At 40.6% G+C, this 24178-nt stretch overlaps 1 protein-coding gene and 1 long non-coding RNA gene across 2 annotated transcripts in view; one reads left to right on the plus strand and one right to left on the minus strand.

The window, feature by feature from the left end:
- Positions 1-7801, minus strand: part of LOC146643934 (uncharacterized) — a 99141-nt gene extending 91340 nt beyond the window's left edge. The window contains exon 1 of the long non-coding RNA XR_014909386.1: positions 7671-7801. This is a non-coding gene — a long non-coding RNA (uncharacterized LOC146643934). The remainder of the gene's footprint in view (positions 1-7670) is intronic.
- The window catches only part of gabbr2 (gamma-aminobutyric acid (GABA) B receptor, 2), a 208791-nt gene that overhangs the window by 75630 nt on the left and 108983 nt on the right, over positions 1-24178 (plus strand). The gene's annotated exons all lie outside the window — the stretch shown is intronic.

Raw genomic sequence — 24178 nt, forward strand, 5'->3', positions numbered from 1 at the left:
TTAACTCCTGATGTGACTGGTGAGGGGAGACTGGGTTTGCTACTGTTAAGGCTAGGTTGGGTCCTCACCTCCCTTAAGCGCTCACTGTGGGGCTCTCTTTTGGACTCGGTCACTGGGCGCCCCGCTGCAGAGACCGGTTCACATTTCCCTGGTTCTTAGATTTTTTTAAGCAGCCAACCGCCCTGTGACCCTCTTCCCCACAGATGAAGCAATGGCAACAATCTGGACGGTTCTGTTCAACACAGTTTGGACACCCAAAGGTTTTGTCTTTTCTGTTTCTGGATCTGTTTTGTGAGTATGGGTTCGCTAGGTCTGAGGCTCGTGCTAGAGTCTGTTGTCTCATTGCCTCCACCAGCCCAGCGAGCTCATTAACTTTAGCTGTGAGTTCTTTAATCGGGTCAGTCTTAGTTATGTCAACTGGTCGGTCTTGCTTACTACATTCCTGGATGGTGTTGAGCTCAGACTGAGCACTATGCGCGTTAGTTGTGTTCTGTCGACGGGACGAGCCTATTCTCTTTTGCCTCTCACTTTCCTCACTAGTGATTCTCATTATGTGGCGCAAAATTGTTTCATCACTCACCTCTCCGCTTGACAACAGAGGTTTTAACTCTCGCCTAATGTCACTGTGCTTATACCCAAGCCCCTGGTAGACTGAGTGCAAGAAAACATCCTGAACAGTAGCTGGACTGTACTTTATGCCTGCATCAGACATTTTGGATGTGAAGAGGACCCGCTGCTTCAACCCTATCACCCGGTAGAGAAACTGCTGTGGTGTCTCACTCTCGTCTTGTCTGGCACACATTAATTCCTGAAAGAGTTCTGTACTATTTTTCTCTCTTAGGTGGGCCTGGAGGAACCCCTTCAGTTCAAGTACAGTCAAATCGTCTTTATTGATTAGCATATCTTTAAAAGTTCCAGGCTTTATTATCCTGAGCACTCCACGAACTATCTCTGCGTCAGGGAAGCCTTCTCTAATCCCCTCATCCATCTGTTTGCAAATGTTGTTGTAGCTAATGTCGGATGAATGGTCACCAACTTGACCCCCTTGTACTCTAAATTCTCTTCTCTGGAGATAAGAGAGGTCTCTCAGAGAGATCATCCCCTCACGAGTGGGCTGGGCCCGTGACTGCCCGGGTGGGTTGGGTTGAAATGGGTCGCTCTGTGTTAGGTTAGCTTGAACTAGCAAACCTGTTGGCTGTCGAGGTGACTGTTCAGTGGGGACCATTACACTTTGTCTCAGTTTTTTACCAAGCGCCTCATAGCTATTTAACATCTCCTGCAGCTCAGTGTTAGTGATATCAGAGATAGAGCTGGCTAGGCCAGTCAGACTAGTTGTACCTGCAACTGGCGGCCGGTTAACCATGTTAGCTATCGTGGTCACCGGAACAGGTTGCGTAGGACTATCACCCATGCCACTTGAGGGGTGAGCTGGTTGCAGAGTTTGTGTAAGTGTCTGTGTAACAGGTGAATCTGCGTACTCACTATCATCACATACTTGTCGATTTTCAATCACATCATCAATGAAGTCCTTTAACATTAGCAAGTCCACCATCCCACCATCTTCTGCCTCAAGCAGTGGCTTACTGTACATGAAAGAACTGATGTGGTCAAAGCAGCCCTCCTGGTCTGTTGCGTCGAGCTCTGGCTGACCCGGGTCCGCTGGACCCACCTTCTTAGCGACCTTGTAGAGTTCTCCCACTGACAGGGTGAGTAGGCTTCTCCTAATGTCCCACACTAGGCTCTTCCTCCCGCCCTCGGCCATGGCTGCAACTCCTTGCTGTCCCTCTCAATGGGCCACTCAGCACGACGATGGATCAGTCTCGGCTCCAACTCTCAGCTCGCTCAGCCAGCATCAGCTCGCGTCCTGGTCCCAGATGTCATTTATGGATCAGCCCCGACCGCAAGGTGGCGCCGATCCCGGACGAGCCCCCAAGATTTGTTACGGGTCCCAAGGATGAAGACCACGATGACAAATATGTTACCTGTAAAAGCAGGTGAAGAGCGGAGTAAGGAAGACACGATGCGTCTCTGCTTTCCTCCAGAACGTGTCTGAGGAAGCAGCGGAAGGTGGGCTCCACTTACTGCACCCCGAAACCCCGGAGCAAGCACCAAAGTTCCGCCCTCACTGCTTTCTAACATAAAATGAATCCCTATTACATGGATTTTCTATCCTCTTAAAGAACTGAAAATAAATACATATAGCAATGAAAAATGTCCCGTTACATGAGTGTTTACAAAAAATAACATTAATGTGGTCATTCCCTCACAGGGGTGCCACACCCCCATGGGTCATCACATGTTTGTTTTTTTGTTATTGCCTACAGGAAGCTTCATATTCAGCAAGTGGTCCAATATTAAATGTTGTCTCCTGCAGCTGAAGAGGTCATACTTCATTTTTAGTTCAAAGGTGTCCTGTGGTACTTCACAGAACATCTGTGCGAAGACTTTTGCACTGATGATAGAACTTTCAGTCTTTAGTTTTATGGAATCAAGCATGAAATGTAGCTAGAATGTGACTGCAGTAAAACTGGAGTAATTATTCATCGTCCTAAATGATGATTAGTGTCAAAGTACCCTCAGCACTTGGACTGTTAAACTGCTTCCTGTCATGGTTAAGGTATTTCACTGCTGAAACAAGATCCACTACAGCAAACACTTTTGGATTAGTATCATTATATATATATATATATATATATATATATATATATATATATATATATATATATATATATATATATATATATATATATATATAGCATGCCGAGGGTCAGATCTTGTGTACATATGCAAAGAAATCGATACAATGCACCAGTTTTCCAGTTTTCAATAATACAGAATGGATTTCTTTCATTAAATAACACACTCTGGTACTTATCCCCAAGAAACACTGTAAAAGGTTGCGAAGGAAGATGTGAGACGTGGAATTTCATTGGCCGTGTTACCTGATATTTACCACTCAATAGGTTAACGCCAAGGGGGGTCACTGCTCCCTGTGGAGTGGCGTCGTGCATTTTTAAAGAGAAAGCACACACTAACCAGCAGGATGCCAGCTTCCTCTCTCAGTGTTCGGAAGCGCTCATAAACACACCATCGCTGACCTTTACCTCCAATAAACACCATTAAATATGAAAAAGGACATAATTGAAAGTAACCACACTGTCGCTTTCTTCTTTTTCTGCATGCACACACACACATTTGCACACTTAAGAAAGCCAGAGCCTTGCACACATTACCTGGCTTGCTACTTGGCTGATAATAATAATAACAGTATTAATAGTCTTGACATTTTCTGTCATCTCATTAGGGAACACTGCAAACATCACACACAGAGACGAGCCTTTGATGGTACCTAAAAATACGAGAATACCTAACTTTACATGGTAAACTGACCACCCAGACCAAGCTGGTTTCCATCACCCGTCTTGCCTCCTCACCTCACGTTCAGTCCAGAGGGCGTTTTAAAGGATGAAGAAGTGTGCTTGAGACTAATCACAAACAATCACAGCGAGAGGATTCATAGAGGCAATCAAAAGAAACACTGGCTCACTGGTGAGGGTGAAATATTTATTTTGTCCATTGATTTGTTTTCTGAACAATTCCCTCTTTCACCGATCATGTACTGACTCCTCCCTAAACTCTCCAACTTGTTTTCATTGATCTGACAGGAAGTGAGTGTGACAGAGTGAGCTTGCATGGGGTTGGAATAGAAATTTCATTTGGGCTGGGTGTTTATCCTGCAGAGGTAAACTTTGATTTCAGGCTCTGTTGTGGCATTACTTCCTTTTCCCCCACTGGCAGAAAACAGAGAGAGTAATCAGCTTAATTGGTATAATTATGGGGTAAGCAGTGAACCCTTGAACACACGCCTCTGCTTTCCGAGACGGATATTGCAGATTATGGGGGTAAAGTTCTCTTCATCAGCATTTAGCTGGGTCTCCTTTGTCTATGAATGGGGATTATGTGGAACACATTTATAATAGAGAAAACAGATGATCCAATACAGTGACCAGTATTTTTTGTGAAAATTACTAAGGCCCATTTTTCCACTGTCACAATGCCATTAAATAAATACAGTTTATTCCCAAATAAAAAGCCTTGTGTTGACTCGTATTAGAGCGTAGTTTGCATAAATACTGTTTTACCGTGTTGCCATGTGTAAACAGCAATCTTTCTAAAGACAGACGAACCAGTCTGTAAAAGAGCAGGTATAAAATGCACAACATTTACAACTCACCTGAACCATTCCAATGGTGCACCACTCATTTAATGCTATCTCATTAGAACACATTTGTAATGCTACCCTATTCTGTCTTTGGTGCATCATATTCAAGGGTCACGTTACTAAATGTTGGACTGCAAGCCCACCTCACGCTTTGTCTGTGTCTCTCTTTCGCTCTTTTTTGCAACCCAGGAGATGGAATTTTAAAACTTGACAGTCCTCTTTGAGCCAGCCTTTTGGCCCCTGCAGGTCTCTGTAAATTGAAAAGTCAGAGAGAGTAAAGAAGCAGGCAAAGGTAAGATAGAGAGAGGAAGGCCATGAAAGAGAGGGAGAGAGTTTTCTATATAGCAGGACGGCCTTTGTATTCCCCTATAGCAAGATCTTGGCCACTTCTTTTTCTCTTCTCTCTCGCTCTCGCTCGCTGCTCAATGAACTGACCCTCTGCTGCAGAAGCCAGATGCTATCAGATGTCCTCAATGAAGAATTCTACCTGTGTTGGAGGCAGGTCTTTGAAAATGAAATGAATCCCCGGACCGGTTCCTGTTTTTTCAGACCTCTCAAAAGCATATTTCACAGTTAAAGCTGCTTCATGGCCACCATTTGAAGAGTAATTGAAAATCCATGGCTGATTGACTCAGACCCTTGGTAATTAATTTTCCTTTAGTTGCAGGGCTCCAAGACCAGCTCTCACATCTGTTCTATGTAATGGTTCTTTTACCGCACTGGTACTATTAACATACAGTGGTTTAGGTCTGCTTTGATAAATGGATGGCTGATATCTACCAATTAACTGTTCCAAATATTACAGATTTAACATACTGAAGAGCAGACCAGTAGACTGTCTCGAGGAATTGCCTTTTGGCTGTGTATACCAAGTGGTTTATTGGTCCAGACACATATCTGTGGTCACCAGAAATTTGAGGGGCAGCACACTGTTGCCTCACACAAGAAGTCCCTGGGTTCCAATCAACTCTCAGGTAAGTCATTTTGTAGGGGGTTTCTATGTCACCCTTGTTCTCCCAGCGTCCTCCCACAGTCCAAAGACCTGCAGTTAGTGGGGTTAGGCTAACTGGTGATTCTAAGTTGACTGTCTCCCATAAGTGCATATAAACACAAGTGCAACAAGTTATTCTTGCAAATATTATAGTAGTATAATAGTTGCATTTCTTAGGGACACCATCCCTATCATCGCTATTATCTACAAATCATACCAAGCTTCACAGGGACTTGTTTTAGGAAAGAACCTATTTTACATGGTGAAGTTTTCCTTCTTTCCCTCTGTCCTTTCCTCCTCTGCTCGATGTGTGAGAATGCCTAATTTGAAATTCTGTAGGCAGAAACTCACAATGTAAAGGTCTTAACCCTGGCTCATTTCCAGTCCTTTTGTTTAGTCCTCTTAACTTGACTCTTTTCAAGTACCTAATACCTCAGTGACTTATAGCTTGGTGCTCAAGGTTCCTGCTGCTCTACTGCCCCTCCTTAGGGCAACTGAACTGTTCTTCAAATGTTTCAGAGGGTTGGCAAACATCCACCTGTTTAGAGGCAAAGCAACAAGCATAACTGAAGGACATTTAGGTGAAGACATCATTGGAGTATTTAAATGTGAGAGCCATAGCTTAGCTGCTCTGGTGATTACTAGAGAGAAAGAAATTGCACTTTAGGTACAAGATGAGATACCACAGGGTAGAAGAATATTGTTGCTTTTAAATGGGAAATTGCACCCAGACGTTTTTGGGGTAATGTGACTTTGATACAGGGATCATGAAGGCCACCAAAATCCACCTTTATGTTCTCCACAAAAACAAGATCAAAGGAAATGACATCTACGCAAAAAACCGAAGAAGGAGTTACAGCAGTGATATCTGAGAGTTCAGCAAAAGGAGGAGAGGGAGAAACCTAATGGCATGTCTCACATTGATCGACCTTGGAGCCTGTGTCTTGGAGATGAGTCGCTGATATACGCAGCATGCTGAGTATGGGAATGGTCAGCATTGACATCCAAGTCACGTTTGCAACGGAGTGTTGTATGGCGCTATAATCACGGTCAGCCTATAGAAGAAAGAGACAAAGGAGGAGAGAGAAGAGGTGCGCGGCAGGCAGCTCAGCTGAAGGTCTTCTTCAAAACAATTGTGCTAGAATAAAAAAAGAAATTTTTCGGACTTGCTCCACACAGTGGCTGACATTTGATTTTGTCGATAAAGACAACATGTAGTTATAACTATCATGTAATGGTGTGGGCGTATTTTCACTCATTATTTGCTACTTTACAACAGGTCTGCATAGGAGGCGTAACATTAAGAGCTTAGCAGCTCCTATTGAATATGTTTACACAGAAGACATCAGGCACAGTGTTGAACTTAGCTGTTCACAGACTCAGGCCAGGACTGGTACACAGGAAATTCAATTAAAATATGACTAGAGGTGCATTAAGGGGCATATCGCACATAATATACATGCTGTTTTGTGTTTTCTCTGTAGACACAGCTTTAAATATCTCACCAGCACTTATCCGCCACACTTGATACAGTACTTGTACACGGGGAATTTAAAGGCACTGCACATTTTCCCGTAAATGTTTTGCAGATTTCAGTTTTTTGTCCTTGCCAGTAATATTTTATATTCACGGCTCTGGGTACAGAAATGATGCAGTCCACCTTGAGTAGAGACTTCTGAGATTATAATAAGACTGACTAAATCATGTTTGTATTACATCTGGTGCATAAGTTGCACAGCTTTTGGGAAGTAGTTTCATGCCATTCTGTATGCGAACTATTTCTGGCATCCTCATGTGAGTTTGAACTTCTATGCGTCCTTTTGTTTTTTAAAGGCAGTTTCTTTGGGGTTGATTTGGGTAAATGTTGTCAGGGTATCAAGACTAGGTCAGGCTATTGAGGCTTAGGTTAGAAAAGCCAATTATCAAAGAGATGAGAACTTTATTATGACTGATACAAATGGCTAATTGAAAAATAAACCTAGTGTGACCTGCCTTTTGACTGTGATGGTAATTTGCATCTTTAACTTATTTCTGAGGTATTTAAGCTCTTTTTTCTTTCCTTAGTATAATATATGGCATCAAACCTGTGTCAGGGTTATGTCGTTGTGCACATAGAGCAAGACTTTCCTCCAGAATAGAGGAACAAAGTTGTTGCGAGTGGCTCAGGAACATGTCGGCTAATTAAGTGCTCTTCTCTCTTTTGTAGTAAATGTTTCTTCTCTGTCAAGCCACATTTTTTTTAACTATATCTTGAGGGCTAAAAAGCAAAATGCCCAAAATAAGGGTCAATGTTTGAAATCTATTCGTTTAATGCTACCTGAGGAATTTGTATTACCCGCTGTTCCATTGTCTGTAGACTCAGAAAGACCTTTTACGAGTGACAGTAAGATTTGGATAATGCATCTTTGTGGCTCAAGTGGCCCTGGTGTTGCATGGTCCTATTGAGTTCAGACTCACCTCTGTCAAACCTCAAAGAACTGCGGATCCACGGAGGTGAGGAGAAAACTTGGCCATTTGCTTCTCTTAGATGTATCCATGTGTTGCAAAGGCAAAGGGCTCACCAGCCCCCAGACATGCTCCAGGGAGGTGGATGGTTCTTCCACTCCTTCAAAGCTCAGTCAAACTGAGTAGAAGTAAGATGCAGCGATGAGCTTAAGCTCATTGTGCAGCTCTCACAGAGAAATGTGTGGTGGCCCTGAAAAACACCAACAAATAGAAAAATGCTGAAAAAGGACAAAACAAATAGAAGTCAATTAAAACACAGAAGAAATTGAAATGAATTCCACAAAAGCTCCTAAAACCAGAAAAAAAGACTCACAAAACACAACAGAAGTGTTTTTGGGGAGACAATAAAGTGACGGAACAGTTGCTGAAGTGAAAAGCAAATAGCCAATCTAAAGTATTACATGAATCATGTGAAAAACACACATTACCAGCATCTTTTTATCGTCAACACTGTAAAATCCTCTGCTTCTTTAAAACATGCCTCAGTGCAATCCTTCACATATTTTAGATCCTGTCACTTCTCCAGCTGTTACATCGCGTTATTGTCTCCACTATGTCTATTTTTTTCTACTTCCTTTATGTTTTATTCAACGTTTGGTGCTGTTTTTCTACTTTCTGGTGTTTTTTTAATTCCAGTGCATTTGACTGGATTTGAAATGCAAGCTGGGAAAACAAATTTATCTGCAAATACTTCTCAAATCTAAGCCACGTCCATGTCTTTGTAAATATATGTGTGTGTTCGATGACACAATAAAAAAACGAGTACCTTAGTGGACTGTAGGACTGTAAAGGGTCACTCTAATAACTCTATCACTGAAAACAATGAAAAGCCAAACTTTCAGATATTCTACCCAATATTAAATGCATGTATGGAAATCAATAACCCCAAGAAACATGATAAAACACCATGGTTGATACCCACTACTGCTGCTAGTTTTGCTCCCAAGCTACATCCATTCATTGACTCCTTTCAGCTACACAGAGCCTGACCCACATCCACAACAAAAAGCCCCCAAATGGAAAACATAACCTTTTGACCTGTAATCATAATTCCACCAGTAAACAACCTTTCCCAGCATGGGTTCAAATAGTTCCAAAGGGTAAATTTAAAAACGTGTAGTACCTTTGTTTTCTCAAAGAGAATGCTTGGGGAGAAAACAAATGAAAAAATGAAAATGGAAAGAAAAATAGCAGTTTTTATGGAAAACACGTGTTCTGATAAGCAGAGTCGTTGCCCAAAGGAATGAACAGCTTTGGAGCTGAAGAGATAATCTGAAATTCCTTCTTCTCTCTGGTGAAACCAGCAAGTGTAGCTTCCCCTAAGGGTGAATTAGGTTTCACAGCAGAGTAATGCTTTTTGTGAATATCAAATAAAGGTACTAATATAGTCAGACAGCAGAGAGAAATGAGAAAAGGAGAAAGGAGATGCTACTCTGGAATATCATTTAAATGCATGCATGTTGCCTGTGTTAAATGGTAGTTTCATGTGTCAGAGAGGTGTTTTCAGTATAGCTACAACAGTGAGAACAACACTGGAAGTCACTTTTATTATCCTGTTCCTTTGTGAAGCTGCTGTTGTAGAAAAAAAAATACTCCAAGTAACGAAGATAGAGCCCTAAACGTGGTCTTCTTCTTTTTTTTTTTTTTTTTTAAAGGACTATGTTATGTGAAGCGTGTAGGTGGCACTCATCAGACGATTATCGGATGCCAATGAGTGATCCAGGATAGTGCAGATGTAACCAATGGAAGAGCAGGAGGCGGATGCTCTTCAGTTTGCAAACCAACGCAGGTTCTTTCTTGTGCTCTCTAGAGGGCCATCCCTGGCGATTAAAAACAGAGGCAGTGTAGGAATGTACTAAACATGAAGAGGAGACATTATGTGATTTAAATGAAATTTAGCTTAATTCTATAAGCTAAAAGTAATTGTACAAACTGGGCAATCTGCTGATGATCAGCGGTCCAACTGTCTCATTGGTGTTTGAGAGGGGTTCATTCACCATGGGTCTAAGATGTTTTTGACTACAGAAAACAAACAAATAAACAAAAAAACAAAAAGGCTTTTGAGAGCTGCAGTGTGCATTGGACATGGGCTGAGGGCGATGTGGAGGAAGAGATGGAAAAAGCAAAGCAGAGGAGGTGGAGAGGAATGTAGAAGATACTTTCTGTGAGTTTCTTGATAGGCCAAGATTGGAAACAAAGCAAATACTACAGCAAAGTGAAATCCCAATAAATCAGCTAACGCAGATAGCTGCGTTTAATGACACATCAGGCTCAGTCTCAGTGGCTAATTGTGGACAGGATTTGTTAAGGTCTTTATTCTCTCACTGCATCTTAATTGTGTTAGACGCACCTTTTCTTTTTTCTTTTTCTGTAAATCACAGGCATATATGTTTTATGTTCCTTTATGATACATATATACTACGAGTAATAAGTCCTGATTATGAGGCAGTTGTTCAGTGTGTCATAAGATTTATACTATAACTATAGAATAAGGAGAAAATATGCTGTGAATAAGAGTGCAGACGGCTACGAATCAAGGATGAAATATTATATGCCAGTTTAGGTGAGGTCAGCTTAGATACTTTACTATAAATGGTGCATCAGTTTGTTTTGTAAAAGAAGATATGAATGAATCATTTCAGTGATGATAGTCACAGTCAAAGGGGAAGGAAATATCCCTCTTACTGTTACTGGGCAAGAGACCCTGACAGGTCGCCCAACCATCACAGTGCAAACTCAGAGAGACAGATAAACATTCACACCTAAAGCCAATTTAGAAGCAATGATTAACCTAACGTGGATATTTTGGGGCTGTGAAAGGAAGGTTTTCGGAACAATCCTTGCAGATTAGGAGCCAGGACCTTCTTGACCTGTATTGTCTGGCAAAGAGCACTGGTAAGACCGGGGCATGCTTACCTGTTTGGGGGTCTGGGGAGATTGGACCATGGATCTACACCTTGAGCTCTTTGTCTTGTTGGGAGAGGGCACTATGTTGGTACACACTTGGTCAGCAGCATCCACAAGCGTTCCTAGCACTGTAATGAGATAACCACTTCACCTAATGATTTAATAGTTCCTTTTCTAGTTGCCTGCTTGGACTTGTTACACAGAAACCCTGAAAACCAGGACACTACCCAGCCTCAGGAGAGTGTTGTCCCTGACTGAGCGAAGCCGCAGGGCACAGATCCCCTCGGGTTCTAGAGGAATAATCTGTTAACAGTTGCACAGCGTACCCATGTTTGACCACATTTTATTATACACACCTGTTCCCCAACCTTATTCAGCTCGAGTGTTTTTCTGGGCCACTGCGACCACACTCACACACCGTGGTGCTGATGGAGTCAGGCAGGGATGTAAGTGGATCAGAGATATCGACTCTGTTAGCAGTTTCATTTTTGTAGAGTCTTATTTTTTCAAAGATGTGTGTTTTTGTCTAGGCTTTTTTTGCGTGTGAATAATGCTTTGTGGATGAATACTTTTTAACTGACTCACGGCAGAATCTGTGCTCACAAGAATAGCTTTCAGGTCTTTAGAATGGATAGGGTGCTGTTAAAGGGGCCCTATTATTGAATGTAATGTAAATCTCTGCACGCTATCCACAGCTTTTTGTGTCTATTTTAAAAAAAAAACTTTTTAAAAACCATTTATCATTTGATACATGCTGCTGGTGAAAACTCAACTTTTCCTAGTGTTGTTGCTGTTTTTTATTGCTCACGTGTTGTGAGGAAATACCATGTGATGTGTTTATCGCAGAGCTAGTGGAGACGCATTAGGGTTAGCTCAGGTAAAATACTGTACCCAGTGTTTCTGTGCTAAACTAACCCCCACACAGCAAATCTTCAGCCTTCCTCTTTCCTCATGATAAATGTGATATGATGGAGTCAGCATGTGGTAAAACTCCATGCCTCACTCGAGATAGTCATACTGTTGAGAATCAACTCCCACGTACTGCATTTAACATTTTCACACATTTTTACACACGTCAATGGGAAAAATCCGTCACGTCTGTTTCATAAACTTTGAAAATTAATATTTATTATTGTTATATCCTTTATTTAGCCAAGAAAAAAGATCTTTTTCTAGAGAGACCTGGTCAAGAGGGCAACAGAAATTACAAACAGTGTCTTACCTCTTTAGATACTGGCCAGGTGCGTTCATAAAGAGCAGATCACCACAATCCAGTGAAGGCAAAAAAGTTGCAGAAATCAAATTACTGATTACTGGCATTATGTTAACCTTCATAACATTCATAGGGCTGTTTTCTAACACCTAATTATGGCATGGCATTTAAGAGAGCACAAACATGTCCCTAAAAATTGCAAAATAACTGTTGCAATTGCATGAACATTCGTGTAATATTACATGTAATGTAACTGATGTTATGCATTCACTATTAATAAGAACTTGTTAGAGAAAAGAGTGAAATCACTTAGGTGGAAATCTGTGCTATAAATGCTACACCGTAGGTATAGAGACTTGTGAGTGATAGTAGGAGGTGCACAGGTAAACAGATTGGAGTGAAGCGAACACTCTGAATAAACTCAAGTTAAACAAACATGAAACAGCAACAGTAATTAACAGTCAATTACCAGTCAAAAGATGAAGAGAAGTGGGTCTTTCAGCAGGATAATCACATGAAGCCTACCAGCTGCTGGAAGAATGTTTATCCCAGTAGAAAGCTGAAGTCGAAGAGTTAAATTTCCATCCTGAGAAATTCAAGCACCTTTAGCAACACAAGACTTTACCTCCTGTACAGCTTGAAACACTTCTTTGAAAAGTGTTTCCCACATTTTTCCCTGTTCATATACATAGCAGTCACTTTAATAAGAGCAAACTACCATGAGCCCTGACCTGCACAGAGATTTTCTAGAGTTATTGAGGTCCTTTCCACTTGGATATACTGATATCTAAAGGCATGTTATACTTTTTTTTATCTCTTCCCCAGCTGTAAGCAGAGAAAGACTAGCCCTGCAAATCAAATTAGCTGTCTAATGGACAGAGATGAAGAGAAGGAGCAGGAGGGGAGGAAGAGTTGTGATACATCTGTAGGATTACACTGTTTTACCTTTTTTGTGAATGGAAGTAGGGAGAGAGTGAAAGGGAACGAAAAAAGGCTCGGTGGTCTGAGTACTTTTAACTTCTGGATGATTTTTTTTTTCATGGATATATAAACAAATTACACCGATCCTCTCAGCACAAGGCTCGGGACAATCAATGGAACTCCAGCAGAGCGGCGGCACTGTAATAGACTTCATATTGCCTTACCTCTCTAATGGAATCCTTTGCATGAGCAACCACGTCTGAAGTCTGGTACCGACATCCACACATACCCAGAAATACAGTACAGGCAAATGAACGCGCGCACACACGCACACACATAGTGAAGGCAGAACAGTAATGGACTTATCAGACTGATTCAGTCTTGATATCTGAAAGTTAAATCGGTACCCCGAAAACATGTTTGAAACCTCAATGCCATCTGCCAAGTTAAAACTGATCCTGGCCTGGCACCACAGCAAAAACTCATTTGCTTTATGAATTCCTTAAACCAACCCAACCTTTGTCATCTTGTTGGCTGCAAAATCATTGATTGAGGAATTATAACTGAGACATATTTGGTGTGAGGCCTTTTCCAGATAAGAATCAGTAAGGCTTTAACGGATATGCGAAAATACAGAGTCAAGACTTATAATACCAATAATCTTTATGAAAAATAGAGGAAGAAAACAAAGTTACAAGTGATATAAAGCATCTCATTGTTTAATGGAACAGAAAGCACCTGTTTCTCTTGTTAAAAGGATTTGGATCAATTTTGTGGAGCTTTAAGTGTTTGAGAAATCAGTGCCATCTCATTTTCTTATCCTGCTTTGCATGAAAACATCTTGTGTCCTTGAAGAGTGGGTGAAAAAATGCAGTCAAAACTATCTTATTATTTCCAGCATCATCCTCTGTCTTTAGCTGTGTTTTCTTTTCTATTCTCTCCTACGTGTTTTGTCTATTGTGTGTTTCATTTATTTGTGGCCATCAACAGCAACCGAACCAAAAAGCAAGGGTAAGAGTCACATCTGAAAATTATTCAGCTAAATAGGCCTGATAGATTCCTGTAAGTATGGGCTGTAAAAGCTTTCTTTAGAGGGAGCGGGAGAGAGAGAGTCTCCGTGTCTGGCAACTTAAAATATAGTAATTTGCGAATGCTGGCTGTCTTCAGTGAAATGTTTGCCCACTCACAGCAGAAATTGCCTGTGTGTGGGCTTCCCATGCACTGGCCATACATAACCTGCTATAGAGTGAAAATTACATGGTGCAGTTTATTGGCTCTTCTAGCAAATATTTTAATAGTTCACTGAGCATCAGTAAAGGTGTGCATTTCCTGTCAGGGCAAAGGGTTTTTTTTCCCTGTGAAGAATTTCCATGCCATTTCCTTATACAGGAAAATAAATAATCTAAAAGTACACAAATACAGTATATATTTGGTCAAGAAACATTAAAGAAAAATTAAAAATCTACCAAACCCTTAGAATTACTTAAAATATTTATTATAGTTTTTCTACAAGAAGAGTTTCACGACCCAAAACAAATAAATGAAGACATGCTGGGAGCCACTTGGGCAGCGCTGTGCTACCCACAACTCACCAAATATGTCTTACTGCAAACCAAAATGTTATATCTGTGTCTGTCCCAGAGTGTGTGTGGAGAGGACCTCACCAAAGGTGCGAGCCTCCCAACAACATGGCTCTTTGCCTTACTAAAGGGGAAAACTTGACAAAAACATATGAATAACTCCCAAGAAACCAAATAAAACAAAAAATTTAAAAAATCTATTTTTTTGTTTTGTTAAAAAAAGAAACAAACTAAAAACACATTTTTAAGGCATTTTCCCCAACATAATTACAGTCATTAATTTATCACATGAAAACAGTTTTCTTACTCTTAGCATTAACCAATATTTAAACATATATAAAAACAAACAAACAAAAGCGTTGCTACAACTATTGAACTTCAGATATGAGGCCAGTGGGAGCCAGTATAGCCGTGTGATTGTTGAAGGGACATGGGTTTCAATTGACCTTAGACCAGCGGTCCCCAACCCTGGGGCCACCGGTCCGTGACTCGTTTGGTTCTGGGCCGCGACAGTTGAGGCTCGGTTGGGAAATTTATGGTTTTCAGGGGTTTTATTGGTTTTTATAGTTTTTTTTAAAAAAAAATTGTTTTTATTTTATTGTCGGTTTCTCTGGGTCTTTTCCCGTGTGTTATGAACAAATCTTAAATCTTTTGGTACCGGCACTGGTTTTATTTTGTTGTATTTATCCACGACACCTAAAAGGCTGGTTCGTGAAAATATTGTCAGACATAAACCGGTCTGTGGCACAAAAAAGGTTGGGGACCGCTGCCTTAGATCATTTCCTGTGTTTCATTCCCCCTCAATTTCTCACCCTTTCCTGTCTAACCCTACCATCCTGTCAAAAAAGGCTAACGGCTACAGCTGTTCTTACTTTGACAAACACAGGGTTCAATATTTTGTGGTGACGGTGCTCCGTTAGATCCCAATGGCACCAACTTTTCTGGTAGAAAATCATCTTTATACTATGTGCTGCTTTTTTTCTACAATCAATTATTAATATTCACAATTACGTGTCTTTTTTTTTATTACAAAAGTGAAGAGTGAGTGAAGGTAAAACTAACAAGTGGCTCCAGACCCACCGTTTCCCTTTCAACAGTCAGGTTAATAGAGGACTTAATGCTGACTTTATATTTCTCGTTGCAGATATGAGAGGGATAATAATCTGTTTTATCACCACAACCTAAAACATCGAGAAGTGTTTAAACTCTCTCAGAAACTAGTCTCTTCTTTACAATCCCATCATTCCTAATTAAGTACCTAGTTAAATATTTAGACAGGTTATAGTGATTTTCAACCTGGTGGCAGATGAAATTCTGTATGTGGAAGAAACTACAAATTTAACCCCGTTCAAGTTTCAGATTGATACTCTTTGGCAGGAATATCAGTTTATTTTATTTTAAAAATGATAATGTCATTGTTTTTTTTACAGTGTGTTCAGTACAACTTGGGCAAGCTTGTGCAATGTAATCCCCTGCCTCGCCAAAGGAATTGCTGTATAGAGCAATGCACAGGAGGAGGAGGGAGGACAGAAAGAAACAATAATGGTCTCTGCAGTTCAGCATCTGCTCATTAATCATTCATTGGCAGCCAAGTGGCAGCAGCAGGGAACACTGTGAGATTTCAGGTTACGGTATCAAATCTCGGTTTATAAATAGAATAGTTATGGAGCAAGTTGGCAGAATACCATCACTCAAAGCCCCCCTCCTCCCACAGGTTCCTGAGTATTCACAGAATTTTTTGTCTAGGCTTTGGCTAGTATGTAACCAGACTTTTACTTAAAAGAAAATTTTGTATGAAATATGTATGAAGAACATTTGTCTCCCTCTCTTAGACATTTATGAAATGTCACATAGCCGTTTTACGTATAAGCTACAGCTGTTAGCTAACTTTTCCAGCTGTAGCTTAAACGAGCGTTCTCTCCCTTCATTTCGCACCAAGTCATGTCAACGTCTGATGTGTACACAGCACCGCGATTGATAAGAAAATGCTTTCCCCAGTCTTGTTTGTGATAGCGATGCTTCACTGCCACTCATCTCCGTCGTTCAAGGACAGCCTGTCGGCTGATGAAGAATGGCAGAGTCCTAGAGTATAAGCTCATCTCGTGGCAGAGGTGATGAGAGGGGGATGTTCGATCTTTCCTGCCTCGCACTCCCAGAGACACGCTGGTGACAAGTGACACCTTCTATTGATTAATGCTCCATGGAAATGCCATATCTAATATGCGACGCAGATACACTACTACACTACACTGTACAACAAAAAGGCTCTTATGAATTAATTGTTGAATTGACACGGGACTGCTTCTTGCTCGTCTGTCTCATTTCACTTGCCGCTTGACTTAATGACTCAGTATTTCTACTTGGCAAATGTGATCATTTTCAGAAAGCCAAGCACTGAGGTTAGAATTAAGTCACCAGGTTTACTCCACTATTCAACCCGTGCCAGTGATGTAGCTTTAAGTGGGCAGCTTTAGGGATGACTGGTAACATTTTAACCTGAACTCAAACACTTTTACAACTCACCAGTGTCAGGGTTCCTGGGTCGGTGACCCAGTGTTTTCAGTTCACACTCACTGTTTATCTACTGCCTGTTCCACTTCCTGTTTTATTGTGTTAGCCTTGGTCTGTGTGTATTATGTTCAGTCCTCTTCCCATTATCATTAGTTCATTATGTTCAGCTGTGTACTCACCGGTCCCTCATTATCATCATTATCACCAGCCTGTGTATTTAAGCCCTCTGTTCTACCCATTCAGTGTCGGGTCATTGATGATGTAAGTCTGATGTCGTCTGTATGTTCAGTCAGTCAGTCTTTTGGTCATGCATTCATTCATTCATTCATTCATTCATTCATTCATTCATTCATTCAGCCAGCCAGCCAGCCAGCCAGCCAGCCATTTCCTCCCTCTGTACTGTTTGCTCGCTCCTTCGGCAATAAACATCCACCTTCACCTACCTGCCTGTGAGTCCAGCGTTTGGGTCCTCCTTCTCTCATCCATGACACTACCGCTGACAACCAGTAAGTGCGATGAGCAGCTATCAGCCTATTGATGACTAACTGAGGCATTAAACCAGATGTTTGAGCCTTGGAATTTCAATTATTCTGCTGTAAATTGACTCTGGTAGAACACCGAATTTGGTCCTCCTGCTATTTTCCTTCTTCTGTTCTCAGCCTTTTCAGTTTCTCTTTGAACATGTTGTTCTTCAAACTTTAGCACATGTCTTTGATGTCTGGGTTTGGTAACGGGGGATGGAGGGCTTAGAAAAAGAGGTATTTCATACAAAGGTGAGATGTCTGTACATGGAGGTCTGGAGTACCTGCAACACGTAAATGAATGCTTCTCTTGGCTGCATTTCATTGCCAGCGCATGTGTGACTGAATGCATGCACGGGGCAATGAAAACAGAAGGTTGAATTCTTTCACAAGACTGGTTTAATGCCAATGCACATGTGCGCAAGATCAATCCTACTCTTAAACTTTAGAGGAAGAAATATTTTTAACCACACCACAGCTCCTGTTGTCATCCTTAGACTCTCTTTTGTTCACAAAGGTGCTATGCATCTGGCAGTCCAATGTCTTTGTGACTCTGAGCCAGATACAGATATGAAAATCAGAATCAGAAATAATTTATTAATCCCAGAGGAAATTGTGTAAGGGAAAGCATAAATGCTGTAAATGACAGTCAGAGATAAGACAAGCAAAGAATGAAAGCCGCCGACCCCAGATAAGAGTAATGTGGTTGGGTGTTGTGCAGGGCCAGAAAGCATAAGCAGGACATCAGTCAATCAGTGTGTGTGGGTGGATGTACATGTTGGCTCCAACATTAGCTACAACATGATTGACATGTTAGAGCAGGGGATGCAGCAGGCCGTAAGCTGTGAGAAAAGAGACGACCACCACATCACTCAGCTGTCAAGAGGCTAGTTATTGGGTAAAGTATGTGATGTACAGTATCCTGCTACACGTTATGGCAGGGTCCATGTCACAGTCTCGTCTGGGCTGACAGCGTGAATTTATTTTTTCAGGACTATAAGGAGTCCTCCACAAATGACACAGACATTCTGCACAGTTTTTTGAAACAGGGTCTGCGTTTTAAAAAACAGGTCTTGCAACATTTATTTTTAAGGACATGTCGACCTATAGTGTCAGTACCGGAATACGTTGTTATCAGGCGTGTCTGTCAAACTATACGGAAAAGGTTGAGATCTTTTGAGACTCTAAGAAGGGTGGATGAAATATTTTTTGGATTCTGTGAACTTTTCAGTGAAATGATGTACAGATTACTTATAGGAATATCAGGCAAACACATCTCATTTTGTAATTAGTCATTCCAGTTGATGTGTTACATTTTTATTCCTCTGTATGACAGCTTTGATAAGTGTGCAGAAGTGCTTTAAATTGGCTTCTTTCTTATGGCCAGTATAGGTCGACTCCTCTAGCTGCAAAAAAAGAAAAGTGTGATTGTTCCTTTCATCAGTCATCTCAGTAACCAAGTTTCCAATTAGTTTATGCTCAATGTAGTTTCATATTGAGTACAACTTGTTCAATCTGTAAATTTTGTAGATCCTCACAAGGAGAATAAAGTGAAGTAAGGCTTAGCCTGGGCCAGTCTTGTGGCTGACAAGTCATTGCAATGCAAGTGTGCAGTATCCCACACTTTCTCAGTCAGATCAACCTCTCAGCCAAATACTCAGCTCGAGGTTTGAACATGGGTGACCTCATATTGACCGAATTTCCTTGGAATGCCCTTGGAATTGAAATACGTTAAGGTCCAGTTTATGATTATTATTATTATTATTATTAGTGGTAGTAAAATTAGTTTTAAGGTGATTAAGTAATAGTGCTATTGACATTGATAAAACATTCTATTATTAATATGATGAAGGTGATGTGGTCCATGCTGCACAGCTGTATAAGTAAGTCAAAAGCCAGATGGTGTAAACTGTAAAAGGCTTAATGATAGACTGTTTGTATGTGCTGTGTACCTCACTATGTACTGACACAAAGTTTTTCAAGCTTGTGTAGGGAGCTGTAACGCTTGCGTGAACTTTCGCTTTCCTTATTGTGTGTGCTACAAGCACATCAGATCTTTCCTGGTATCCAAGCAGTAGTATGTTTTCCATCGTGCTCATGTTGCAGAGCTAATTTGCAGTGAAGTTGAGCCGACTGACTCCTCTCCATTAAACATCTAACTTACCCGACTAAAATGAGATGACTTTGCTGAGCTGCCTACTGCCCGTTTCTATAACTGGAGGAAATGGGTTGCTGTTTTTCTCTAGCACACGCTTGACTGAGCTATATGATGATCTGGTATGATGTGATCATATGCTTGTGTGCGTGTAGAGCAGTGTGACACGAAGAGCACTATATCTTTTCTTTTCTTTTCTTTTCCCCTTGTTCGCATCTTTCAGTCCTTTTGCTTTCTCTCCACTTTCATACATGATTCTTTTATCACCTCTCGCTTCTCGCTAAATTTCTCCACTATCTACCTGCAGTATTCTTCTTTTTCTCCCTCCTCCATCACATCCATAATGAATTTGGGTCTGTGGTCTGTGTGGGGTTCAAAGCTTCTCCTTACTGTTGCCTCCCCAACTGGGTGCTCCCATGGTGCACCAAATGCCTCTCTTGAATATTGAATAAACCCCACGACCACCTCCGTGCTTTCTAATCAACATCGCCACTATTTTCTAACTATTACTCTGCACGGGGGCCTGGTGCTCTGGAGGATGGATGGGCTTTGAATCTGTTGTGTTGTGAGTGAAGGTAGAGATAATAGACACAGGCAGGTTGAGCATTTGAGGTTGTTTTATGCAATTCCATTTTGATTACAAAGCCTTCCCTCTCAGCTATAGAAAGTACCTTTAGAAAGTACTTGATCAATGTCTCATACTCGATTGCATGCATGTACTTGATTGCTTGTATATAACATTCACTGTGGCCCCAGACTGCCCGCAGAAATAGAAGCTATATTATGCAGGAAATTCATAAAGTACTTCTTTTTGCAAGATCGCTAATATTGCAAAACATCCATATTCAGAATTCATCATTGAATATTTTGTCCAGGAGTGCTTCCTTTAGCACCATGTTGAATTGACTTTAAGCCGATTGATCGACTGAATATGACTGAATGACTGAATGTTAGTAGAGATCATTCATTGCCTTGTGAATGACTTTTGCTTCTAATTATATCTCACTGATATACTGACTTGTAAGGGAAAAATTATATAGTTAAACATTTTTACGTTGAGAGCAGTGGGATTTTTAAAACATGTGTTTTAGTTGTGCACATGCTCTGTGTTGAAATATTGAGCACTGCTTTTCCCCAACACTTGGACTTATTGATATCTTCACTTAACTTAACAGCTACTGGATCAGAGTTAAACATTAATCAGATAACATACATTTCCTCTAAGTGTGAGCCATATGCCCAGTTTTTGTGCAACTATATGTCTTTTTCTGTGTAGTACTCATTGGTGCATTCTGTCTGTTGTCCAAATAAACTGTTGGTACAAAAACATGCGAGGTATCATTGGTGTTGTTTAGCTATCATTCATGTTTTATCCAACTTCTCTGTGAAAGCCAAAGGCCAACCTCACAATTAGCACCAGCAGATCCTTTTGCAAAACAGTCCCACTAGGGACAATCAATCCTATTAGGCCTGCCAAATATAAACAGTTACACTCATGCATTTTCCTTATTTCTTATGGTGGTACGGCTATAATTGCACTTTAATTTGTACATCATTGATAACCAATCCCATGCCAAATCGGGAAAATGCATTGCAGATGATGCAAAGAGACAGTTTAAGAACTAACCAAGGTGATCTGCCCTTTAGTCTGCATTTTTATGTTGCTGCAGACACACAATGTGTTACAATTTATTAAGTTTCCAGCACCACATTCACAGGCTATCAACTTACCTTTCAGTTTTCATATTGTAACATATAGACTGATGCTGCTATCTATCTTTGATAGGCCAGCATGGCCTAGTAATATTGCATGACAGATATATCAGCCTGGCTCTATTACTATGTGCCCGTTAGCTGTAATATTCAGTGGCTGTGTTATTACATGGTTATAGACATAATATAAGCACCTACCTAAGCCTAAAATATTTGACTCCACTCACTTCACTGAGCTGATTGGCTCCAGAAAATTAGAGGAGAAGCAATGATTAGACTGTGAGCAACAGAAGTCGGACTATCATCGCTGTCACTGCTGTTAAGCAGTGAGCTGTGGTTTCTGGTGATTGGTTAGGGAAAATTAAGCCCCCTCCACCGTGGAAATCAGTTAACATGAAGGCAATGTATGAATGAAGATGGAAACAGAGTGAAACGTGTTGACACTTCGGTCTGGTATCAGGCAACAGAGAAACAACAAGTGACAGGCTGAGAAGTTAAGTGCCAGGCAATTAGATGCAGAAACACATATTCACTGAACTATAATGAATAAGCAGCAAAATTCCTATCTTGCTACCTTTTATTTTCTATTCTGGGCCCTCCTGTCATTTTTTCATTCAAACATGAACATAAAACTAGCTTGATTGTGCCTTGAATAAGTTCAAACTGAGAAGCAGCCAAGCTTTTGTATTCACTTTAAATAGACTGTGATAAGCAGCTGTGTGTTCAGAAAGTCTAAATAGATCACCACTGTGATGTATCCGTGATTCACCTCGTCTTCAGACTAACATTATTTCTCAGTAGGGCCAGGCGGATCCCCAGTCGTGTTACTGAGAGCATGTGACCTTGTAGGGTGATGAGAGGAAGAACCTGCCGGGAGCCCGTTGCCACAGTTTTAATTATTTTGTAGTTTGGTGGGATCTGAAAGAAAGATGGCCTTAGTGTGATTGTTTGTGTCAGTATGTGAATGCATAAGCCTTAACCTGTCCATGATCTGAGTGTACATGCACACTGTAGTGTAAATCTGACATCAGTGCTCTCCACCAAAAACCCTTCTATTTGTGACGGTCCTCTTTTAAACCTCTTACATAACCCACTACTCTCAGATGTGTGATATCATAGAACTATTTTTGGTTTTTCCTCTGAAAAAGGCTAGTCAGAGTTAGACAAAGACTTGTCTATCCTTTAAATAATACGCTGGATATCCCTCTCATCTTTACACTTTTAATACACTGTCCTGAATTGCCCAAGCTCCAGTTAGCTGCAGCGCTGTCCTTAAATAATGCTGTGGTTCGTTGAAATGTCAGGAAAAGCTAATGAACTGAAAACTAGAGAAGAAAAAGGTTTATAAAAAAAAAGGTCTTTAAAAAATAGTCTTCCAACCAAACAAAAAATGCAACTGAATAAATGCTAAAAATAAGTAAAATCAAGCCCTGCTCCTGCTTGCATGTGGACTTAAGCCACTTGCGTCCTTTGAACCCTCTGACCTGGATTCAGTGTGCAAAAAGAATTGTTTTTAAGAGAGTGTTAATATGCCTGATGACATGGTTAGACCTTGATATTACTGTTTGCTTTTCATGGCCAGTTTTTATTTACACTGAGAGGACCAAATGATTCTGTGCCAGCACTGAGTTTATTTAATAAAAATGATATTACACCTTTATTACTCAAACACATCTATGGCCGCGTATTTATGATCTCTAAAAGATCAAGTTTTACCTCTAAGAACACAAGAATGACAAATTGATTACTTGTAAATGCTATGTTTTAATTGCATTTTTCTGTGTGTTAACATGAACCGAAAAGCATGCTTTCCTTGTGAAAAGTGGAAAAAAAAAAGAATATTTTATCCCAAATGTGTTTCTCCGATATTTTTGTGACACCGAAACATGCTGACAGAATGATGCTGCATTGCTGATTTTTTTTTTTTTTTTTATGATTGATTTCATGTTTTGTAAAGCCTTTTCTCAGCCCTTAACTGACCTCATAAACTGATAATACCAGAGGGGTCAACGGTTACAATTGCTCATGACTCGATGAAATCTACCACTTATGTTATTTTCTCTCCAAACAAAAATTTATTGGTTGACCAGCAACAAAAGCATGGGTTTGCTGGTCTTTCTGTCAGTCTCCTGAGACTTTCTGTTAAGCGTTATAACAGATGAAGCAAAAATAAAATTGTACAAAGAGCACAAACAACTCCTGCAAAAGAGAATAACCCCTGTGAACCTAAAACACCTTGGGGATGGCGAAAAATGTTGCAGAGAAGCAATCATAAGAGGACTGGTTTAAAAATTCCATTAGCTCTTATTGTAGATCCGTGGACGTATCTCCCAGTGTGGGTGTACCAAATAGCCTTAGCTAAATGGAGATTAAGGCAATGCTGGAAAGACCCCTTGAAGCCCTTTAAGACTGGTGTGTAATTTTGGATTTAGCAGTGGTTGCGAGATAAAGGCCTTTCTTTCTGCCTAATTGATGGCTGTAATCCATGTGTTGTTTTAAAAACCTGTCTCACTGATGTGCGAACACAAACCCCTGTGGCTCTGTGCAGAAAGTGGTGATTTAGTGGGCCAAACTGAGGGTCTCCTACTGGTTGGAGGAAGACTTTTATATTTGGGGATCTGCTGTAATGGAAACCCTGCAATTTGGGTACTGTAAATGGGTCAGATGTTGTTTTTGTTTTTTATTTGCTTTTAAGAAGCACAAACCCTTTTCATCACATTACTGTTTAACCACAATATTAGGATATCCAGTCCTCTTTTAAAATTGCTTTACTTTTGAATTATATTTGACTTGATCTTTAAGTTACGCTCTCATATTCTCAGTCAGTTACCTTTAAACAATGCTAAAGTACATTTCCAGTAATAACAAGTCATCAGCAAGTGTACTATTATAACTGCAGCACAGCAACTAATGAAGAGTGAAGATGTCTAGAAGTGGAT

This window comes from Rhamphochromis longiceps, linkage group LG22 (assembly GCF_057381845.1).
Source record: "Rhamphochromis longiceps isolate RC_006_pf linkage group LG22, R_longiceps_female_GT1.1, whole genome shotgun sequence".
NCBI classification, from domain to species: domain Eukaryota; kingdom Metazoa; phylum Chordata; class Actinopteri; order Cichliformes; family Cichlidae; genus Rhamphochromis; species Rhamphochromis longiceps.